Genomic DNA, 20,537 nt, shown 5'->3' on the forward strand with positions numbered 1-20,537 from the left:
TCCTCTTTTCATGGCGAATGAGTATGGCTCTGATATTATACAATGCAGGCACCATGAATGGTAAATTGAAGTGAACTTAATTTGATATACCGGCTGCAACAATTTCCCAAAACAAATTGAAGTGCCACAAACTTAGATAATATGTGCATAAAATTTAGTATTAGATAGCATTTCCGAGAATGTATCGATTTGTGTGCTGCACTAGCAGATGAAAACTAATTTACACAACCTGAAAGTTTACCGAAGTGAAAATAGCATTATCTCCGAAACCATGAGAAACTGCCAATTTAACCTATGGATGTAATGGGAAATGCACAGAAACTATATTCAATTTTTCCAATTAAAAACACATGCAATTAAAGCAGATATTATAACAACAAGACATGGGCCATTGCTATGAGATATGTCCAATTGTATTTCTTAACTCTTGCCTGGCCTTCAACAATTGTTATTGCACTGAAGCAGCAGCAACAGCAGCAGTGATAATGTGAACAATTAAATTGCAATAAAGCCCCAGAACTGTTTCCAGCAATGTCTTCCAGGGCGATGATCCAGAAGGCATGAGGGTAAATTGCCGAGCTCGGGGGTGTCATTTGATGAATTGCTTTGAAAAGTTTCCACCGTGGCCTCCTCACTGTCACACATTTTTCCTCTGTGCTGCGATGTGACATGTCAAAAAGGGCGTGAGGAGGTGAAAAAAAGGTGACTCGAGGTCGAGACTTTCTCCTTCGTTACAGTCAATTTACATTAAATGAGTGGCTCAACAGAGACTCAAGGAAGTGCGAAAAGTTTAATTGAGTCGCCAAGAGAAGGCTTTTTTTTATGGTGATTTGCTTGTTTTCTCTCATTTACCAACATCCGCAGTGTGAACAAATTCTATGCAGAGGATTTTAATTGAAACTGCAACATTTTTCACTGTCCTGCAATTTTAATTTCACCCCGGGTTAATCGGTTTTCTCTTTCACATTGACTTTCACAGCTGCTTTTCCTCGGATGCAACATGCAAACTGCGGCCGCACAAGATTACTTATGACCGAAGAAACATCATTTGGGCTGTGCCATAGCACGGATTGTACTTTTCTACATTCGGCACAGCCATGAAGGGCAAAACAGTAAAAATTTACGTAAATAATCCTTTCATTTTGCCATGAGTGTGAACACTTCCAAATGCAATAGAAAGTCTCATTCATAACACGATGTCTGCAGTAGAGACACAATCAGGATTTTCCAATTATTCAGCTCTCTTCTCGGCCTATAAATCACGTCCGTGAGTCAATAAATGCAATATTTTGAGCCACACAATGAGAAAAAATGGCAAAAATTCACTATTTCAGAGACACAGTCTGAAGCAAAAAGTCTATAGTCATTTCCTCCCCCAGCGCGGGAAATAAGAAACTTTTTCTATCAAGCCAATGTTGGATGGCTTTAGAAAATATTTCAATCCTCCTGACGGCTTTTTGGCCCAAGATAGATTGAGTCTGATAAATAGTTTCACAAACTTTGCCGTGACCTCAGGCGTTCAATGATGTAATATCAACAGAATCAGTCATTTTTGTGCCTCTGAGGAAGAATTTGTAAGGAAGCTCCATTGTGGCTCAATTTGCTAAATCACCGCGTTTCTTTCTCGGAATTATCAACAACCAAAAAAAGGGGGATGGAAAGAATATCATCACGAGGGATTTGAATTTCCAAGTATATGTTTAGTGTATTCATGCAAGTAAAGCTTTTATATGGATTTCGTAGAATTTGAAAATATTGCATTACATGCAGAACAATGCGAAATCCATGATGTTTTCCCATGAAGAGACTTTGAGGGAAGATAAACATTTCAATGAAGAAAGGCATCGAAGAAAGGCTTTCCATGGCAAAACTTCGCGCCGATCCGACATCACAAAGTTTCTCAAAAATTTCCCGATGAAATAAATCTTTCGTCTTTTACAAGCTCAATTTGAATTTCCCGATGGAGTTAACATGTTTCTCTCTCTCTCTCCCTTTCTTTAAAGTGAATTAAATGGAAAGTATAGTGAAATTGCCCGAAATAGTTACCATATTATGATATTTGTCCAAATTAATCCCCTCTGGTCGAACGCTAAAGCCCTAGACAGGATAAAAATAGATTACATTTGCTCATTATTCCTTCATGTTTGTATTTACGCATCGAAGAACTTTCGCATTAGTTTTCTCCTCCGTCCGTTTGAGAACCATCTTGAAGCACGAAAGCACCGATGATACTTGCGTCAGGAGAGAATTATCTTTCACGGGGACTGTTTTTACTCATTAATTCTTCATTAGTCTTCGAACGATGCGCCCTACATTTTCCCCACCCCACAAATTGAGTTAGTAATGCGAGTTCGTCTCGTCATTTTTGCTAATTACTTATAGATTCTCACGCTAATTAATCTTGGATGCTATCGATGTTGCCGGATGTTGGAGTGGAAACTAATTAAATCTGTGTTTTCCAAAGCGAGTGAATTTAGAATCAATACAGTGCCTCTATTAGGAATATTCTATTGGGATTCGGGGCATTTGGGATTAATTAGTGCAGTGTTGTTTGCCTGTGAACCGCGACGAAACGCCAATCGGCGCACTAATTGAGATGCAGCTGAGAAGCCATATTGTATGAAGCACAGGATTCTGAGCAATGATGCCGGTGAGTGCAGAAGTCCGAGCATAGATTGAAGCAGAGATTTTGGAGATAATTGCTGTGCAGACAAAGTATCTCCCTGCAGAGCTAACATATGCTCTTCATCTCTTCTCCTGCTGACCTGTCATGAGCATTTTCCAATTGTCATTTCTACTAATTAGACATTCGAGTGCCGAAAGCAAAATCTCATTGCATTCGGACCATATTTCACCTCTCTCCAGGGTGTTTAAGAGTGTCTGGGGAAGTCATCGCGTCCTTTTGCAGTCCTCAACAGAAACGGGGTTGCTCTCGAGTTAGTCATCTCATGAGGACTGAGCGCACGTTCTCGATGGGTGGATTCTTGCAATTTCTCGTCTCATCACACAAAACATCTTCTACAGCGCATGAAACACAGTTACAACTGTGGGACAAACTTCCCTCATCCGACACCGATGTGGGAGGGATTGAATTGTAGGGGAAACGGCTGCGTATATCGTCAACGGTTTCACAGAACACATCAGTTACATTTCGAAAGTAGTAAAATTAGTCAACGAGTGATTAGTAGATTGCTAAACTCTCACAATTATATCATTTCCTCACTTTTTCCCCTTAAATGTTTCTAGTCATTTACTAGATGAATTAGAGATATGGTTTATGCGGTCTCTGTAGCACGAAATCATATCAAATCCAGAATATACAGAATTATAACACTTCACGAGAGACCTTTCTTCGTCTCTTAAAGCATAACACCGCTCTTAACTCACAATTCCGTCTGCAAATCGAATATCCCTTTCGTAAATCCGCACTTAGACACCCTCCTTTGGGAGTTCCCCGATGTCCTGTGCAGATGGCATTGCCCAATGACACTGAAACCTCAGGCGGTAACCGTCCTTGGAGGATGACATGACCCTGGACAGGATACTTGTCGCCTTGACTGAGGTCAAGCTGTCCACTATTGCCAATTGGCGTCTCATCCAAGTCAATTTCAATCTCCTGTCGCTCTTGAATTGATTCAATCAGCTCATGAGGAGGATTAACAAATTGAGAGTCTGAATGCTTGTAATCCCATTGAGATTAAAAGGGATGCCCTAAGCCCAATTCCATGTTACACTCGCTCTGCTATTAATTCGACGGCGATTTATTAATAAAATCCCTTGCCATGAAAATGCTTGGAATGCTTGTACAAAATGAAAATTGCAAAGACAATTAAGAGCGCATTCGCTGATAAATTCCAATTGGTACTGTGCAAATTCAGAAATTAAATCACGTTCTGTGGAAACATGCAATTTTCCACTGGCTGTGCGTGCAGTTATCATTTCAAATTCGTCATAATCATTTTGGTTGATAGATTAATTATTAATTTACTTGCAACATCAGAGAGTATTTGCAGTTGTCTGCGATGTGTATTTAAATGCCATTATTTGGTAATCCAATTAAACTGATCGATCAAATGCACACACAACTGATGCTGTGGAACGACGTGATAAATCTTCAATTTATTATTTTTCTCACAGCTGACAGACAAGTCGACTGATAAAATTACCTCCTGAATTATTGCATCCTTTTGGCCTTCTCCCTTATTGAGTCTGTCATATATAATTAATGGGTTTCTCATCATACACGTCACACTGTCACTGTGGGTAAACGATGAGAAATGTGGTTTTACAAACTGGAAAAACTGCGATGACACTCAATTCATATCGTTTCTCACACCACAGTTGACAATCCAACTGACTTCCACTCACAATTGTCCACTTCCGACTGCTGACGACATGAATAAATGATTCTGTGAGATTCCTTATAAATCATGTTCATTCACTTCTCACCTCAACAGCTCTACTCAAATTGAGGGAATAGGAAATTTTGCAAACTATATACAACCAAAACATGACCTTTCCGCAATTGCTTATAAATTTCCCAATTTTCCTAGCAAAGGCTCGTCTCCAATTAAGATTTTCGATCCCTTTTTGCCTTCCTTGTCCATCGACTGCCCAACTTGTGCGCCTCTTTTATACGTTAGTTGATAGCAGAAAAGCCAAAGACGTAGTGAAGATGATGGAACAAAAATCTCAATTTTTTACTGTTAAAAGAAAATCTGTCCTAAACGAGCGAAATTCTATCATTGCAAGCACTAAAGGATGACGTATTTGAGATCACAAACTTACCACTGCCACGCCACTGGAGTAGAGGTGGCTTTTTTTTGCTCTTCGACCATTCTTTCCGCCCGAGAAGGTAAAATTAAACGATTGTTCGCCTCTTGGGGAGAATCCATGGGTTCTTCCTCAAATATAGCCCCCGCCTTTATTGAGGTTTTATTTATCATCCACGGCCCAATATCGTCTGGCCGTCCTTTTTGATGAATTTCAAATCTCACTGGCTGAATTGATGGATGATAAAACGATACCAATCCCGGACAGTCGTTCCGGCTATACAGCCAATTTCGTTATTTGCCAGTACCATTCATCTTTTATGTAGATTAATATATTTTTTATTAATCCCATTTGACTGCCTACGCATGTCGAGGATGTGAGCGTATAAAGATCAGGCCGAAAGATGCATGACCGCGAGTTGTAGAATGTGAGCGGCATTTAACTGCATTTTGATGCCTTCCCATATTCATAGTTATGTTCTCCCTTGGCATATTATGTACCTGTGGCTCTCAGTCAGGGGACAAAAGGAAGTGTTCTATCTAAATTTGCACAGATGACTATTTATACGTGGACCGGAATCCCTTGTCTTGGGCCAGGATTAATCTCCTGCCACCTAATCCATCTTCACCATCCGCCCGAGGGGTTCATTTTCATCAGCAGCAAGTGTCCATGGAATGAGTGGCTGTTTTTCGCATATAAACCCTGGCGCAAAAATCCCCAAGAGGATCCCCACTTGAGGCAAATATTTCATGAATCTCATGAATAAATGTATTCAATTTTGCGGAATGAGAAACCTCCCGAACCATGGCTGATGTTGAGGCATGACTGCAGAACGCTCTGTGTCATACTGTTCAAATAAATACTTAGCAAATAGATTGCCGGACTGTTAGCAAGGCCGATTAACCGGAAAACATATGAGGCAGTTAATGTTGGATAGGATTACCCAGTCAAAGTCATGTATTCAGCAATTTCAAAACATATCCCCCCATCAATATAGTCAGCAATCTTCAATGCATTCAAATGCTACAGCGCTGACACCATAAGTAAATTGATTCTGGAATCTAAACTGTATTCCCATAATCGTTTCCGGTGCAGATTATATTGCTCCATAATCGGAAATGTATTCGCATTTATATTCATTGAATTAGGTATTGTTATTTCTAGTATAATTGCCTTTTCAGACTTCTCTCGAATAAATGCAATTTAAATTAAATTAAACGATAACGTCAGATTAATTTCCTCTGCTACAAATGCAACATTCTAAATTGTTGCAAATATATTATCATATCTTCTCGAATCACAAACAGACATTTAATCAGTGCTCAAAATGCTTTTGCCATATTGTTGTTAATTGAAATAAAACTCCTAATAAGAGATATAATTCTTCTCGTAGTATAATTTGAATTCTTATGCAACTGAAAAATTGTTGAATTGCCGGAATTTTTGGAACAATGCTAAAGTCAAAATAGACCTTTAAGAATTGTGTTGAGGGCAAAATCCTTTTTCATTTCTGTAACTCTGTGAAAACTAATTGCGAAGTTCCGCATCTCCACCCATTCAATTCAGTAAACTTACGCGTCTGGCATATTAATTAATCACAGCATGTGAGGAAATTTGCAAAGTTGCCGGCAGATTTTCGCCAGTGATGAATGGCAATTAATGGGAGAAAGTGTTGAGCTGAAATATCAAGAAACTCCAAAGTGTGTCCCAGAGCCCAAAATTATGAACAACAATGCCCCCAACTCCCCCCTTTGTCCCGAGAAACTCTCCCCAGAGCTGCGAAGAGTTCAAGCCAATTGACTGTCGGCTTGAGCTGTGAAAAGTGGGTTGTGGTGATAGTCTGACTTGTTGCTGCTACTTTTAACACCCAACAGAAACTTTACCTCTCCAAAGTGTCCTTTTGTCGGCTGAGAAATTCAATGAAGGCACTCAGTTGGGTGTCTGTATGGTTGGCAAACCAGATAATCCCTGCTCGAAACTCTTAAATCTTGCCCCAGGAAGAGGAATTGGAAGCGTCAACAGTTGGGCATTGATCAATGTCTCACCCTAAAGGAGAAAAACTTGGATGGAGAGTCATTGAGAGACCACGAAAGTAGGTGGAAAGTGCTCCCAAATCAGTGTACAAGACCATTATCAGTAGAGCAATGTATCAAGAGAGAATGGGAGCTTAAAGTGTCCTGCAATTTCAACATAGCCATCAATCTCATCCACGTTCTCTCCATATCAATTGAACCACTCCTTCTCTCTCTCTGGCAATTTATTTGGAACTTCCAAATGTGGGAATAGCAATTTCATCCAGCATAACTCATCGAAACTTCACCATTTATACTGTTTTCCCGAGAACTTTCTGAATAATTATGTGATTCTCCAATGCTCGGCTGTGCTAACATATTGCTCAGCAATTAGCCAAAATTCAAAGCTTCTGCCACACGAGAGTCATTTCCTATATGGTTGCAAAATCAAATAGCACGTCGTGTGTAACAACGCACTTTGAGCACACAAAGGACTATTTGAGGGTGTTCTGCGGTCTGTGTTACTTTAGGAATGCGGTCAGATCCTCCGGGAGCGACGCACACGGTGTTAATGAGGGGATGTTCACAGCTCTCACAAAATCAAGGGGTTAAATACACGACGAACGTAATTTGGACGATGCTTAAGCAGCTTTTGTGTATTATTGTGTAGAAAAGATTTTGACGATGTCTATTTCACAATAGAACTCTATGGAGTGTGTTATTGAGAAAAGCTTTCATTATATACAGCAAACAAGCTTATATATTCATAGTCTTTATTCCACATGGGTGAAACTTAAACTGTCGCCGAGGAGTGGAAAGTAAACTTGACTCTCTTGGCACACTTTATTGTACATAGTTGGAATTTTTGCCATAATGGATAGTTTGAACTTTTGCTATGGAAGCACTAATGCCCCGGCATTAATATTTGAATTTAGCGCTTCAGTGGCTTTTCCTGAACCTTCGTCTGGTCGAAAAAGTCTCTTCGATGGAAAAAATTCAGAAAATTTATTACAAACACTGTGAACTTTTCTCAACTCCGCACTAAGTTAGTCAAGCGATAATAAATGCTGTGCGGTTGGAATTGCTGTACAATAACATTATACGTATTTGATCCGCTACAAATTCTACATATGCATGCATATTTATGTCACACACAATCAAGGAAACAAATATGCTCCGAAATTTATCTGCCAGACAGAGCATTGCAAATTTATACTGCGACATTGTTGACTATGAATTTATGCGGTTTCGCTAAAGTGGAAACATTCTCGGCATCACCGACTAATCCACCCATTTACTAATAACAATGATTTAACAGCGAACAGGAGGCGCAAGTTGAGGCACCATTTGGGGTGTGATGAAAGCAATTTATGCAAATTGAATGTAACTGACAAACATATCAATTACAAGGATATTTCTGATGTACATTAACATTGTGTCCTTGCCAACTGTCACACCAAGGGAATCTTCAGCGAGGCTAAAGCTTCCTCGACGTCCTCGACAGTGTGCAAATGGGCAATTTCGGCTCAATTAAATTCTCGGTTTGAGCGACAGCGAGACGAACGACAATTTAGCAGTCACTGGCAGTCAAATCAACCCCGGTCGAGAGCATCGTCTTCACCCCAATTAGTCGGGGAGGAATGACAAGTGAACTGAGAAAGTGTGTCGATGCTCTTGAATTTCTATTTAATCTCGTAAAATATGACAAAACGTGTTTGAGGGATTTCATCGTGTTGAAATTTGCATTTTAGTGCGCAAAAGAGCGTTGAAAGTCATTAAGTATCTCCAAAGACTTCAGACAAACACATTAATTCAGAACATTAGCCGATTAATATCAGTCGTAGAAAGCTTCTTTTTAATCTTTAATCGTTCAATCTTTTCCACATACCGAATAATTCAATGGAATTTTGCGTAAAAGTCTTGCGAAAAGTGAATTCAATTGAATTGTTTTTAATTTATTTGTTATAGAAAATAATAGGGATTAAAAATGGACTTTATTTCTTCCTTTCACAACTTTTTTTTGTAAAAAAAAAATTGGGTGAGAACCCCTTTAGCCGTTTAGATTGTCTCAAATCCTCACCCTTTTCCACCCCTTCGATTGTCTTCAACCGATTCAATTTCCCAACAACACTCTGGGAAATTGATAAAGAATCACTCTCGTAATTTATGAATATTAAACGCTCTCAGGCATTCTTATCTTCCCTTCGCATTGGCCATCCTTCCAATATCGATTCTCGCCTCCTTCGCCCAGGGTTAATGAGAAGCTTCCAGGCAATCCGTGTGATTTCTCAGCGAAGCAGAAGAGCGTAATTTATGCAAACAGAATTCAGCTGAGAAATTATTCAAACGGAATTAAATATTTTTGCCGGGACGCCAATCTTCTTGAACATGTAAATGTGATATTTAAGATGGAGACATCCTTCTTTGAGTGTTCTTAAACCTCAATTGCTTTAGCGTGCGGTTTTGATGCGCAAAAAATAATATTTTTCCTGCGTAAAATGTCAATGAGCCCGAAGCAATTCATCTGCATTTCCATCAGAAATCCAGAATACATATATTTTTTCTGGAAAAATTCAATCCTCTAAATTTTTCCCACCAACCAGAGAGAAAGAGAGAGAGAAAGAGGGCGAGAGAGAGAGGGGGAAAAAACTGTATGAATTGCCTCGGAAGCTCTCTCTGCAATTGACTTTCAGGTTATTTAAATACCATTCAGGATACAGAGCTTTTCAACAAGGGGCTGTTATCTTTCAAAAGCACAATATAATCATTTTTGTCTGAACGACGAGAGCTTATGAATTTTGCATAGCCATATTCGTAAAGTTATTGAGACAGTTTTCATTGATCTGAAGAACACCTTCACACCATTGATTTTCATCTCACTTCATGAATAATTCCAAGGCTATTAATTCCACTTCTGACATGATAGAAAACAGCCCCGAAAGCTTGTCCAAGTCACAAGAAATATGCCAGCGCAACCTTCGTCTCGGGAAATCACATTTTATGACAGCGAGAGAGATATTCCACTCTGGCATTCGGTGAAAAAGAGGGCCTCCAAATTGGGAAACTTGTCCGAATAACTCACAATTTTGCCATCAATACCCAAAAACCGTGGAGATAAGAATTCCTTCCGGCTTATGATTTATTCACCATGATTAATTATCATGCGGAAGGAAGCATAGGCAAGAAGCTCCGAAGAGCTTGAAATTTGCCAATCCATTCTTGCTTCAGCGATTTCTTGCTTCAAGGCATTCAAAAGGATTTGCAAGTTAAGACGTTTGGGTTAGAGTTGACATATTATGAGTGAATTTGCTAACAAAGAAAAAAAAACACACTGTAATTAGTTTGACAAAATTGACAATTTGATGGACAGTTTTATTTTTCTCTTTAAAAATATTGAAATAATTAAAATTATAGATCGCTCAATAATTTTTTTTTAATGTCTTCTCCATCTGGAAGTGAATGAGAAAATCTCCAGAGTCTAATTAAGAACAATCCTCGCACAGAAAAGCAAATTGTAAAATTAATTCAAATGACTTTCTCTCACTCCAATTAATACCCTTAAGCGATATCCATTGAATTAAAGCGAAAAAGCAGTCCCAACTCCACTCATTAACCGCAAATCTGTTGATGAAGGAGAAGAGCTTCAATTCTCATGGAATTAAACTATTTTCATATCATAAGTGTTCCCCCCGCGAGGGTGGGAAATCCCTAAAGTGAAAGTGGGGTGACGTCGTTATGATATGTCGGTGGAGAGCGTCAATTATCGTATGTTTTGTTCAGGACCGAGAGATTGAAATTCCTTACACAGTGTGGCATGGCATTGTGGGGTCTTCTTTTCCATCCACACATGCCACTTTCATTTAAACCGCTCCCCATTGTGGAGCTCTCTCGCAAGCACGTGAATTCCTTGGGATCCTTTTGACTTGCTCCGCCTCGGTTGTTCATGAAAATTTTCTTATATGGCTCACACCCTTTGTTCACATCCCCCTCGCTTTGTTTTCCCCACACTCCCCACCGATGAAAACAATATTGTGCGTCCTCATGCGTGGGAATAATGAAAATTTCCCTCTGAAGCTCATCCAGCAAAAGTGTAGGTCGAAGGAGGGGGGCGAGGGGACTTTATACAATTAAACTTGTGCATTAAGAGTGGGGCACAGAGACAATGGATCCATTCGCATTGAAACATTAAGAAAAGTTAACTCAATGCTAAATATGCGGTCTCTGTCGCGCAAAAGACCATTTGATTTTGCCAAAGTGAAAAGGGGATTTCGCATTAAACCACCAACTGAGCTCTTCTCATGTAAGCTTTGGATTTCTCTGCTTTTCATGGCCCACAAAAGCACATCAGAATTCTGGGTGGAAGGCACATCCTTTTGCTCTTTTAATAAGCACACAATTTCATTAAGCTTCCACACAGTCTCACACCACAATCTACCATGCTAATCAATAGAAGGGTGTATATTTTAGAGCAGAAAAACTGGCAAGATTCATTTATAGACTTCTATTTTCAGATTTGTTTTCATCTTAACAGTCTTTTTTTTAACTTCCCTCCAAAGGGACAATAAATGTGCATTTTCAAGCCATTAAGCAAAAAAGAAATATAGGAAAATAGTGAGGAAAATATTCTCGCTCTATTTACCAAAAGATTTTAGAAAATCATACTTTAAATTTCCTCTATTTATTCACTTCTCAACGACATTTCCTAAGTACTATTCACATCATATGTCTTGCATCGTCTCTCCACATTGAGGAATTTCTCTGATTTTCCAGCAATTTGTTTCCTAAAGACGATATATAATTTAACATGAAAAGACACACATTACAGAGTTTTAATAACGCTTGACAACTTTTTTTCTATTAAAAATGTTTCATGTCACAAACAGAGAAAATCAAAATCTCAAGATTTGCGTGGGAAAAAGTGTCAGCAGTACGATGGAAAATTTGATTAAAGGTTTTAAATTACCAATAATATCAACAGAAGTGGATAAAATAGAGAGTCTTTCATGAAAATAAAAAAAAACGTCTTTATCCAGTGGATTTCATTCAATCTGTGGTCCATTTCTATCACCATATAATTTTGTGCAGGATTTACATTTCTGCTTCTCATTTGTAAACCCCTCACCTTTTTAGGCTGAAACTTCCGTCCAGAAGGAAGAAGGAAGAGAAAAAAACACTTGTGCAGGAGCGCTAAAAGAAGGCAAATGGTTTGAGGCAGTAAAAAAAAGCTCCGTGGAAAAAATTCAATTCCATTTATAAATCCCCACTCAATTAAATTTTTCCCATCATCCTGTTTGCCATTCGGCGAGTGGTCCGTGCCCATCGAGGTGGAATGCTTTCCGCGGAATTTCCTTCTGTATAAAATCAGCGATAAAGTTATAAATTCTAATTGACGGGGCCCCATTTGTGTGGCCCACAAAGTTAAATTTACATTTCGTTCGGCATCAATTAATTCAATTTTATGCTATGCCTCTGGGCGAAGCTGAAAAAAACTTATACATGCGAAGATTCCAGTGGCACAGAGACGCGCAGATATTGTGGGAAAATTCACTAATTTCATCATCGAAGGTAATTATTTCTGTGGCGCACAGCTTAAAAGGTAAGTGGCATAATTATCTCTCGTGTATAATTTTCCCTTTGAGCCCGACTCTGGAAGAATTTCGCATTTCAATTGCCATCATGCCCTTAAGGAGTGTCTGGCGCGTGATGGAAATCTGTCTTAAGGGAAACCTTTGGGCGGGGGGGGGGGGGTGAGAAGCTCAGCATTAGCATTTCCCGCTCCCCAACGATCCGTAAATCCACCCTCAGGATCTCACGAAGATTTCCCCAGAGACACTTTGCCAAGTGGTGGGCATGAATGAACTGTAATTTTTACCTCAAATGTTGGGCCAATTTTCAACTTAATGCCACCGTAGGTTGACCTTGTGTTATAGTCGCAGGAAGTGGCAGTAAAACGCCATTTATGGCGGCGAAATTCTAATTTAATTACCCTGAGCGTCAACTTTAAGCACTATTGCGCGGCACGTGCACTGCTGAATGCCATTCGACATTCGAGAAGCAAATTTGTTCAGTGACAAATTGCCACTAAATTAACACCCCACTAAAGCTCTCTCGGCTGTCCATTGCAATAAATGCTGAAAGTTGATTGTGGAACAAGAGTAAAAAAAAGAGAATGAACAAGAGACACCTGCAACAAATGGAAATTTCACCTGATTGACGATTTGCTCACTTGTTGCTCATCGTGAAAAAAGCATTTAACAACAGAATAAATCTCTTTGAGAGAAAGCCCAAAAAAGGGTGCATGAAAATAAATCCAGTGATTGTGTCTAAATTGCATATTAATATCATGCAGAGGAGGAAATTTTGCTGTTTCTGTGCTGGAAACCACAAAAATGTGTAACCATTTTCAAAAACTACATCTCAAATTCCTCGTGTTGTCTAACTTATTTTGAAGCACAGCATGGAAAGTTCTTGACTTCAAGGGAGTTTTGAGAAAACAATACAAATCTCAGCATACAGTATAGCATTTCATAGTGAAGACTTATTAGTGAATAAGTAATTAAAAAGTTTTCGCAAGAGCTCTCTTTGTACCCAAAGTGAAAAAACATCTTCCAGAGCACCTTTCTTCACATGCAACCAGACAGGATTTAACTGGTTTGCAATTTTGAAAAATATACTGTAGAAATATTGCATTTCAATATCGATTTCAAAGTCAATTGCATGGTGTGATGAACAGAAATCCATTGGGAAATCCAAATGAAATAAGTTCAATTGCGTCACTGGACGCATATTTAACTTTTCCTGACTGGTGGTTTATGTTGTTCTACAAAATAGAAGTTGAACAGATTTTCCACATCACTATGTTTAAATTCGATATGCTGCATTTGAAGTGAATGCAGAATTAGAATTTGTCACTCAATATTTATTTACTTGTTCGTTCAATTTATATGCTAAAATCCATGGAACACTATATCGTTTTTTTAATTCCTGGAATACTCCTGTTTCTATATTTTCATTCCGTTGTTATACTCGTGGAATAATGTTAATTATAGTTTGTTTGTTGCACATGTTTCTCTTTCCTTTGCTTCCGAGTATTTTTTTGAATTCCATACAGTAAACTCTGTCCATTCTGAAGCCCCGCCCACACATTCGCCACGCCCAGTGTCTAAAATAAAATTGTGTATAGTGATAATATTCACCACAAAATTTATATTGCATTGTACTGAAGATACTTCGTCTATTTCTGTACATTACAGAGTACTCTCTCACTCCCACTCTAATCTCGCAAATAGACCACAGGGATTATTTTCATTTAGGTGCCTCCTCCTATTGTCTCAGGCACTTCAGGAATAAACCATTAAGGGATTTCCATGATAATCTCTAGCTTAGTCATTGTACCCCAAAGTCCACATTCAAAAGACCGTAATTCTGCATAAAATATATCCCAATTTCTTTGATGTTTCGCAACCGAGCGAGAGATAAAAAAAAATACACAAACAGAAGAATAAAGGAGGGAAACTTGAGAAAATTGAAATATATCTATTGACATTATGTGATTAAATTGAGAATGACTCGGATAATTCGGGTTTTGGGGATGCGTGTTGTGGGAGTCAATCGAGAGTCTTGACTTTCTGGTAATGATTTGTGCATTCATAATTTATTCACAGTGCATGTGACATTATAATAATAAAATATTGAAGACGAATGGTTTGGGTATTGCTTAATATTTCCTCCACGCCATGGACATAAATTTCATTTTAATAAATATGAATATGAGGACAATTTGCGAGCTGAAGCAAAGAGGGTGCCAAAGAGATTTTCACCACTCTTGACTTCTGTTGGGGCGCACAAAAATTTATACGATGTGATTTGCTGGGGTTTTATACTCCTCGGCTGCACGTAGCTTTTTGCCATGAGAGAACTGGAAGCCCTTTTCTCCCGACATCGATGTCCCCCCTTTTTTTACCCTCCACTCGGCGTGAGCTTTGCTGGTGAATTTAAGAACTTGGAACCCCCCGATGTTTTTTTTTATCTCACAGAAATTCGATTTTATTTATATCCCCAGGGGAAATCACGTAACAACAGGGATGAGCCGCTAAGAAAAGCTGAGATAGACGCCTGAGTGGAGAGCGCCACCGTGAGATAATCCTTCAGTGTTATTTACATTTAATGTGCGATACAAATGGGAAAATGATGAAAATTTCGCCCGAAGATGTCTTTGAGGGACAAAGGATGGAATTATTCAATGGAAATATGAGCTTCTTATCTCCCGTGCAGTGCGGGAGAAAATGTGTGTAACACAGCAAAATACTTAATATTCAATTTCTCCAAATGTAATTTTCAATGTGGAGAGCCTGCGATACATCATCACATCTCACACCATCAGCATTCGAAGATCTTGGAGAATGCCTGAGGTTCGCCTGATAAATTTCCTCCACTACGTGACTCACATTCCATCGGTTTTTGCTGAGGAAATACATCAAATTTAATAAACTATCGCCCCCAGCTTTTACATAATAAATTCACTTTTTGCACTCACTGGGCGAATTGGGTCAATATCTTCCCTTGTCCCCCTTCATGCCCAACATCTATCCGTCCAGATGGTATTGGAAAGTGCTCAAACGACGAGCATTTTCCATAGTTTTCATCAAATTATACAATGTATCTATCCGCATCCATTGTAACATTGTGATGACCCATGGAATTTCCCATTGTTTTATTCTCTGATACACTGAACGTTTTTAGAATTCACCATGCAAATATTGTACATACATATGTTGGAGGATCAGAAAGTAAATTTAATGCAAACCCAGCGTTATTTTGGAGAATTCCCGCTCTACGATGGAATACGTAATTTATATTTGGTATGTAAAATAAAATACACCCACACGTTAAACAAAATGAACTTTCCACGGGGACTTTTTGTGGATATAATAAACGGTCGTCATGAATGTTAATTCATATTTTTGCTGTTGTTACTGAAATTACATTCACAACTGCAATTAAACGTTTTTCCGTATGATTTATTATAATTATTAATTTTTCGTCCTCTAAAAGCAATCATTTTATGCTAAATCTTTTATTTAAAGCTATTCTTTGCACTTTATCATGCACCACATGGAACACTTTTTTACGAGAGTCTGCACATTTACATTAAATTGCCAATTTTAGAGGATGGAAAAAAGGAAATTTGTGTTAATCCATTTAGATGTTGGCAAAGTCACTTAATTTTTGATGACTTGTGGGAAAATAGGTCATCATATTTGCCTCCTTTTGATCTTTCCTCTTCAATTTCCCCCAAAGAATATCTCATGGAAGCGTAAAACGATGTTGTATTCGTATATCTGAATTCATGTTAATTTTAGCAACATATAATAAGCTCCAATATATGCTAATGGCCCTTTTCTTGTAAACTCCATAAACTGAATATTTGGCTGCTCTTATGGAAAATTAACACAGCTAGTAGTTGCTAGAATAAAGTGCATCCACATTTCATGCTGATAAAGTATCTGTTTAAGCTATAAATTTACTAGCTTCATTAACAATTTACCAGCAAAGCTATATTCGGGTTCCGACAAAATTTATCCACAAATTTCGTAAACATTGTCAACAAGGGTATTCAATAGTGAAGAACTTATTTATGGACTTGTGGTGGTCATACATGGGTAAGGATTTTTTGCCTTGGCATGCATAAATAAACACATTAATCTTTCGAGATTACATGTGCTAACATACAATACGGAAGGGTCGCTTCTGGTCCTCTAGAAAAATCCCCATATTTCTATATTGTGCTCTTTCACCCACTTGGCTTCAACATTATTTAGTCTATCGACCATGGGCTTTTAGTATGATGAATGACTTGCAAAGTGTCCATAAAATCAAATTCATTTCAGGCCATTCACTTGGGAAAATCACACTTAACACTGAAGAGCGAGAGGATTTTAATTAGATATATTTAACTCTATACTTCTCATCTCTCCTCGACTTCCTTTCACAAAGGTTTTTGAAAACTCGAGATGGGACACTCGAGGCGTGCATATTTATTAATGGTAAACACTGGGAGGAACTTGTGAGGAGTGTTCTCTCTAAATGCTACAATTCAGCTTGAATTCTGTTGGTGGGCATGTAAGTTGGCACTCTTGAGATTTACAGCTCCCTCACCATTTTCGAATTTATTCGCTTGCTTATTTCTACTAAATGGCATATAATTCTCTGTGTGTAGAAACTTCTGAATTCAACACATGTGAACGAAAATACAACTTGAATCGTGATTTCTTTTAAAGAAAAAAAAATCACATGTTAGTTTGCTGATCTTCATGTCATTTTTACATCATGTCATGAGCCAAGCCATGAACACTGGAGGGTAATGGATCAAGTGGAGCAAAATCGTTGGCAGACAAGCATGAAATGCTGATATGTGGAGAATATAGCTGGGGAACAGTTCTAAAAGACGACCAAGACAAAGGCACGACTTGCCATAATGGGCAACAAACAGTTTGCAAGGAAGAAACGTGAAGAATTGGAGACAAAAATCTTGTTGTTGGCATCACGCCAAGCACCCCAGAGCATTCTCTTACAATACCAAATATCCGTCCAACACTAATCCCCCAATCTTACCCACCAGTGCTCACGATAGGGAAGTTTAAAGCATCGGCTCTGCTCCTTGGGGCCAATGAAAATTTATGTGGATGACTTAAAGTGGAGCTGCCCAAATTGCGGGCGGGGCTGCTGTGTGACTGGAAATAATTTAGCAACTGATACTGTGCCACGATAGCGGATTCATGGGTGTTTTCGCGATGGAACTGATAAAAGAATAATTCATTTAATTACATCCTCAGCTTCTGCGCAAATAAAGTGACTGACTTTTGGGATAAATTATCTGGGTTTTGGCGACACTTCCCGGGCAGACGAGGAGCCGACATTGGAGGATGAAATGGGCCTAATTGGGTAAACAAACGTCCGGCGGACGCCCCAGAAGCACTGATGAATTTTTCCTCATCACCAGCTAATCTCAAATGACGACAGTTGGGGAGACATTGAGGCAAATTGCTGGGGGCCATTTGATGGGAAAAGAGAGCCCCCAGCCAACAAAGACCACAATTGTTCCCCAGAGCAAAATCCTCTGAATCATGCGACATGGAAACATCCCCCACACCTTTAAAGCCTTTACACCACACTCGTCCTTATCTGTCCGCTCCACGCCTGATTTTCCACGACATCGCATCGGGAGTGTCTTCCGCTGTATCACAACCGCAGTCCTCGCGCTGCACGAAGCTTTTAAAAAGTTGGAGCTTTCATGTGCCACATAGAGAAATTCAATTCATTACGACCATCAGGTCAAGAGCTGCTGACAAACACACACACACGGTTTAGTGCCAGTGGCTTAATTAAATGCAGTGTTGAGCTGTTTAGGTGATATAGCGAATATTAAATGGTTTCACATCCGGAGTAAGTGTGGAACAAGCTTCTCTTTGCAGGGGTTGAAAGCCATTTAATGAATACCATATCAATAGAAGAGTTTATTAAATTTATACCGCAAAGTTGTTAATTTCACTGTATTTTTTGGCTTTTAGAATAGGATTTTGGGAAATTCAATAATTCCATATTTCCCATGGAGAGAGAGCAGAATTGTAGGAAGTTTCTCCAAATGGAAATCGCATTTCTTGAAAGGAGTACGAATTTTTGAACTTCTGCCGCTCGTTATATTATGAAGTGATATGCATATTTGGCTTTGTTCCAATCTCTAAGCACACATAAAGTCCAACTACCGCACACAGGTAAGCGCCAAGGCTGCAAAATCTTCTCCTCATGCCATGGAAATAGTGGTGAGAAAGTGGGTGGCAAAGGCGAAATGGGTGGAAAGTGAAAGCAAGCGAGAGAGTCACACTTACCACGAAATTACACCTCTTATCTGTCTAGCAAACACCTCCAGAACACTTCAAGAAGAAGGTAATCTTCTGTGCAACCCGAGAATCAAATTCTCCTTTCCATCGACACTTCAACTCGTGCCGTTGAGTTTCATGCTCAGAATCATGATGAGTTTCTGGAAGAAGCAGCAAATGCACTCCGCTTTTTGAGCATCACAGTGAGAGTTCTGTTTAAAATTTGGGGTTCACTACGTCTGGCATGGAAAAGCATCATTGTTCCACTCCCAAATGGCTCTATTAATCTTATGAGTACACTAGATACTTATGTTTACACAAATTCTGGCGGTTTGTGCTGGAAAATGTAGCCAGAAATGCATTGGAGAATCACAATGTTGCACCTTCTTTATGAGTCCTCTCTTTTCATGGTATAGATTACATGATGTTTCTGTGGGAAAATAGCAGGTGGAATATCTTGAAGAACAAAAATATATAAAAATAAAACTCGCTATAATGTTATCATTCCTTTTTCGGCAAAATCCATTATACATTCTCATCTCAGTTCAAAACTCAGTTCAGATAGTATAATTGAGTTCTCTTTGAGCCATCCGAATCCGTATCCATTGCAGAGTATGAGCCTTTCATGAAAAACCAAATAGAAATGAAGAAAAATTATACTATGTTCGAACTCATCGCAAAATGCATTGAATATCACTTCAGTTATGTTCCAGATATGCTACATGCAATCACTCTGCCAGTCTCTATTCACAGCGAGTAGAAAATTTAATTTTCAAGATGCGTACAAGAGGAAACAGATATTGAGAGAGACATTCGAGGAAACAAACAAATAAAATTCTCTCTTTTATGCCAGCACAGTTTTCAAGTTTGTTTGGAAATGTACATTACATTTTCACCTTATTGCACTTTTACTCGTGTGTCAGAGCGCTGAATGTGAGCACGAGAATTTCAATTCAATATAGAATGAATGTATGGTTGCATTCTATAAATTCTACATTTAGAGCTAATAAGCTGGAATATTTGAATAGAAAAAAAATTATGCATATTATTTGAGTATGTCAAATACATAGAGAAGCGAAATTGGAATATTTTCCAGTGAAATTCAAAGAGAATATTGAATTGACCAACAAAAAATTCATCCCCACAAAACCTTCAGTCCACATTTCGGAATTCACTGATGAGGCATCGAGATTAAAAGTTGTCCCACATTTCATCTGATAAATTCATCACTTTCGTTCCATTTGCTTAATGGAATATTGAAGGTGGGTAAAATGTCCGGTGAAAAGGAAAAATGCGATGAAATATGCCAAATACTTTGGTGAATTTCATTTAATTTAAAACTCAGGATATTAAGAAATCCACATTGAGCAATATAAGTTTGTAAAAGAGTTTCGAATACGAATGAAAATATTATATTTGAGCTAAATTTTTACATGACAACTAGAGAAATTGGCATATACATAAAGTTTAAAGCTCTCCAATTTATCCGGAAAGAAATTTCACCTCAGTTTTCACTATATTTTTCATTCTTTATCGAATCGTAAAATTTCCTGTCGCAGATTCAACACAGATTGAATTTCACGTACTGTGAAAATGCACATATGGGATTATATGTCGAACAGGAAGTGAGAGGAAGGCTTTTAAAAATGCGTTCCACGCTTTTAGCTCAGTATAGTTTGAGAGCGGAAATGACAGTGCGCAATATGAGAGGGTTTCTCCTATCTGAAACGTCCTATTATTTCACATATACGCAATCCTGTGAAGGATGCTGTCTACTCAGTCAGTCCAAACACACGATGTGACAGTGCGAAGGGCCAATTTGCATAATTGAACTGATCGATTTGTTCAAGTAGATTTTTATGCCACGCGCATC

This window comes from Phlebotomus argentipes, unplaced genomic scaffold, assembly GCF_947086385.1.
Source record: "Phlebotomus argentipes unplaced genomic scaffold, Phlebotomus argentipes genome assembly contig_5, whole genome shotgun sequence".
NCBI lineage: Eukaryota > Metazoa > Arthropoda > Insecta > Diptera > Psychodidae > Phlebotomus > Phlebotomus argentipes.